The sequence below is a fragment of the Rhinopithecus bieti genome, unplaced genomic scaffold (assembly GCF_001698545.2).
Source record: "Rhinopithecus bieti isolate Rb0 unplaced genomic scaffold, ASM169854v2 scaffold_6708, whole genome shotgun sequence".
Classification (NCBI taxonomy): Eukaryota; Metazoa; Chordata; class Mammalia; order Primates; family Cercopithecidae; genus Rhinopithecus; species Rhinopithecus bieti.
In genome coordinates, this window is record NW_016806329.1 from 2,982,185 (window position 1) to 2,987,512 (window position 5,328).

Sequence of the window (5,328 nt, forward strand, 5' to 3'; positions counted from 1 at the left end):
CTTCCAGGTGAGGCGATGCCTCGCCCTGCTTCAGCTCTCGCTGGTCAGGCTGCAGCAGCTGACCAGCACCGATTGTCCGGCACTCCCTAGTGAGATGACCCCAGTACCTCAGTTGAAAATGCAGAAATCACCGGTCTTCTGTGTCGCTCGCGCTGGGAGTTGGAGACTGGAGCTGTTCCTATTCGGCCATCTCGTGAAAGGTATGTTTATTAACGCTCCTAGTGTAGATGAACATTTCTTGACACTATTAATCTATACTATCATTCCAATCTCTCTAAGCCCTCTGGATATCCTACTCTAATATACCAAATCATTTCTGATATTTCAGCTTCTTTTAGTAGAGCTACCTTTGGGTTCATATTTTAGCCAATAAGCTGACAAACTGTTATGGCCATTTCTAATACTTTGAGTAAAAACACTGTCCAGAATATCTGCTTAGTGGGCCTTTATTAATCAATTAGGCCTAATCTAACTTTATTTTCTTTCCACCACTATCCACACCCTTATGATCTATACCCATACATGTTCTTCGGATTTCTGCCTGTATAATTGAGAATAATCATGCAGTTCTTTTAGTGTGTAGAACACCTATTCATGGGTTACACTTTGAACCATACTCTTTGGAGCCTGCTAAAACTTAGTCTAATTATGAGTCTAGAACAAAGAGGAGAGACTGACGTAGCACTTGTCTAGAATCAACAGTGGCTTGCAAGGAAGGTGATATGATTTGGCTGTGTCCCCACCCAAATCTCAACTTGAATTGTATCTCCCAGAATTCCCATGTGTTGTGGGAGGGACCCAGGGGGAGGTAACTGAATCATGGGGGCAAGTTTTTCCCATACTATTCTCACGATAGTGAATGAGTCTCATAAGGTCTGATGGGTTTATCAGGGTTTTCCGCTTTTGCTTCTTCTTCATTTTCTCTTGCCACCACCATGTAAGAAATGCCTTTCTGTCACCCAGGCTGGAGTGCAGTGGCACGATCTTGGCTCACTGCAACCTCTGCCTCTCGGGTTCAAGTGATTCTCCTGCCTCAGCCTCCTGAGTAGCTGGGATTACAGGTGCACTCCACCACACCCAGTTCATTTTTGTATTTTTAGTAGAGATGGGGTTTCACCATGTTAGTCAGGTTGGTCTCAAGCTTCTGACCTTGTGATCCGCCCAACTTGACCTCCCAAAGTGTTGGGAATACAGGCATGAGCCACAGTCCCCAAGAATACCCTCACTTTAACAGAAGACACCCTGGGAGGTAAGGAATTCGATTTGCTTTGTAATCCCACCATTCAAGAGACAGTCTGAGTTTGGTTTTCTAAAATCTCAGTCCTACGATTACAAAACATAAAGGTTTCTTTCAAGGAAAATATAGAAGCTTTCAGGTCATTCAAACTCAGCTTGAGATGGAAATTTGACATCACGAGCTCATCCTTATCTCCCCCTACTTTTTCCAGTGCTATGAGGACCAGCCATCTTATATCATTATACTCTTCAATTTGACTACTATAAAGTATCAACTATTAATACATTGTCACCTAGTGACTTCCCTTCTATATGTATTTGATTAGGGGTATGCAAAGGTAATATTTTGCATATTTCTATTGCCACATCATGTCATGGATGAACAGTGCCCTCTTTACCATTGAAAATAGAGGCATTAGTACCTTTAGATCTAATCAGATTAGAGTAGCAATTCAACAAAACCCAGATCCTATTCAGAAAACATAATCCTTAATATTCCTTAATCCTTAATTCCTTAATATTCAACAGATACCTGACTGATATAAATGTTGGTACCAGAAGTAGGAAACAGTATATATATATCTTTTTAACAGAACCAGTTATATGTATTCAATAAAATATATTGAATATATTATATATAGTAATATATGTTAATATAATATATTCAATATATATTATATGTTGAATATATGATGTAATATTCAACAAAAATATATTATGTTGAATATGTATGATATAATATTATGTTGAATATTCTGATATATATAACATGACCAGTTTTATATATATACACCTATATTTATTATTTATAATCAATAATTATACATAAACAGAAACTGGTTCTGTTTCTGTGTTGAGTATATATTATTTTGGCTTGTACAATTGTGGGGAATTGCAAGGCCATTCTAAAATCTCTAAGGCTGGTTGTTGGGGAGGGCAGGCTAGACCTCTTGGTCATGAGCGGAAGCTGATCTCCGCAGGCAAACTTTTTTCTTCTTTAGGGAAGCCTACATCTGTTTCCAAGGCCTTTCAACTGATTGACTTGGGTAAAGTCCCTTAGTTATTCATTGATTATGAACTATAGTCACATTTGCAAAATACCTTCACAGAAAGGTTTAGATAAGTGTTTATTGAGAAACCGTTTACCCTAACATAACACATAAACTGATCATCATAATAGGGATCAAGTTTATTATTCAAATACTGGTAAATGGAGAAAAATAATAAAGTATAAATCTTGCTATTTCCTTAATAACTGTATCACTGGGTATCCAAATAATAAATGAGGGAAATGTATAACAGAATCTAGAAATCCGTTGTTTCCAGCTCCATGGTATCAGTCCCTATACTGCCGTATGATTTTTTCAGATCCAATTTGAAAAAGTATATCATCTAACAAATCAACAAGAAACGACAGAAGATAATATCATCACGTGGTCACCCCAGTGAGTTAATGGATCTAGACACTGAGCATAAATAAAAATGAGAGAAAACTAGACATTATCTGTAGTTGACAAAAAACATACCACCATTTATAACCTTTCCAGAGGTTTGGACATGAGTCTCATCAGGCCTCTACACCCAGCTGCCAATTTGCTTAAAATACAGAGAGAGGAAAAAGGAACATTTTAAACCGTACTATGCATATAGAATCCAGACGGTATAAAATTTTTCATATCAAATAGTCCAGGTTTATCAACAGATGAATTATAAAAAAACTAAAAAAGTGGATGGGGTCTGTATGCTAAAAATAATCATGAAAGCTATATCAAGCTTTTTAAAGAACAAAACATACTGCTTAAATATGCACACGTGGGTGATACTCTGAAAAAATAGCTGTTTACATGGTAGATTATTTTTTATAATTAAATGCTTTAGAATATCAACTACAACATTCTACATTTTCATGACTCTCTTAAGGGACCAGATTTTCTCGTGTTTGGTCATAAGATCCATGTAAATTAGAATTTTTTGCTACATGGATTCTTGATACTAGGAGGAAACACCAGCATGTAAGTTATTATCAGGAAATCTTATAATTTTTATATCTATTTCTTGGTATGTTTAACATCATTTCTTTTCTTTTTTTCTTCTAATTAGCAGAAACATTCATCTTTGTGGAACTTGCTCTTTGTCTTCAAATATAACTGAAACTAGTACTCCCCATTCACAGTTTTGTGCCCATTTTGCAGGCTTGGCAAGTCAAGGTGTATAAACCCAGGGCTACAGTAACTGACACAGAAAAGAGAAAGAGATCTACTTACTCAACAAATATTTGTGACAAAATTAGGCCAATCGGAGTCCTTCCAAGGGCATTTTTCCACTAAAATAGAATTGTCATTTTCCCACTGGCATTGATAGGCTATTAGGATGTGAGTCGGGTACTGCCAGTAACCTTTTCACCAAGCATGTGGACAGAGAGTTTAAGCACAAGAGAAACATAGCCTTGACATTATTAATTTCATGAATTCAGCAGTGCCTAAAGCCATGGACGACAGACTTTCCAGTTACAGAAGCCAGCGGTATTATTACCTGTATCTAAAAGATTTTCAGTAACATATTTAAGTATATTTGAAGATTTCTAGGACATAAAACAATATGGAAACTATGGTTATCATAAGCTAAGACTACATCTTTGCTTAAGACTCTAAGGCATGAATTGTATGCAATGTGAGAGAATAGAATTGGAAGAAGATTTGAGAACATATCTTCATATGAAAGCCCAGACACATTTTAAAAATGTCCTTTATTTGGTCAGAAATGTGTTCAGTAAGATGTTTATAGTCAATAAAATTTCTTCAAATTCTACAAAGTGAATTAAACTTTGTATAATCCCCATTACTCTGTGGCCCTGAAGTTTCTAGCCATAGATAGTTTGATTTCTGTTTGCCTGATGGACAACTAGATGGAAGCATCTTACTGGCAGTTGGAAACGTAGAATTCAGTCCAAGGAATAAGTTTAAAGAAAGTTTGAGGAGAAAATTACATTTAATTATTTATCAAAAGATTATATTACAGTGCCTGGAACAAAGTGAGAACTACACTAATAATACAAGGGTGATTATGAGCCAATCAGAAGGAAGTCATTTGTAATTAGGAATTGAGAATCTTTAAATTTATATCTTAAAATTACTTTAAATTTTATTTCTTATATGGGTCTGTACTTTTGTTTACATAGTAATTATTTTAAAGTTAATATGCATAAAGCCATAATCACTAGGATATATGAACATATGTGTGCATGCATATTTACATTTTTTTACAAAAATTAGCATGCTGGTAGTTTCTTTGAAGGTAGTTATTATTTCCTAAGCAAGTTGCAATTTCTCTGAGATTTAATATCCTTTTACATAACATTACTAAGTTGAATCATATAATTCCAGTTAGATATATCTAAGCATGCAAATGAATGCCCAAAGCTTGTATTTCAACTATGGAACGACATGTGCATGCTTGGTGAAATACTCTAAGCAAAACTCATCATTGCCTCTTGTGAACACTGTTTGAGTGAAGAAAATAATTCACTGAACAATAAAAGCAATTGTATTTTGAAAAATATATATAAATAATAAAAATATACTACATGATTTCTTTCACCACAAAGGACAGAAGATGCAAATACAAAGTCTGGAAAATATATTTTGTATATAGTATAATTATACATTAAAAAACTGGCCAGGCTCAGTGTCTCACTCCTGTAATCCCAGCACTTTAGAAGGTTGAGGTGGGTGGATTGCTGGAGACTAGAAGTTCGAGACCAGCTTGGGCAACCTGGAGAAACATTGTCTCATTAAAAAATACAAAAATTTGTCTAGAATGGTGGTGTGTGCCTGTAGTCCCAGCTACTTGGGAGCCTGAGACCGGAGGATCAATGGAGCCAGGGGAGATTGAGGCTTCAGTGAGCTGTGATTGTGCCACTCTACCGGGTAGAGAATGGGTGATAGAGTGGGACCCTGTCTCCAAACAAAACAAAACAAAACAAAACAAAGAAACCAATAAAGTCCCTGAGCCATTTCCTCTAACTAAAAGACATCATTTATCAAGAACTTGCCATGGGGCAGGATTTTTTTTTTTTTTTTTTTTTTTTTTTTT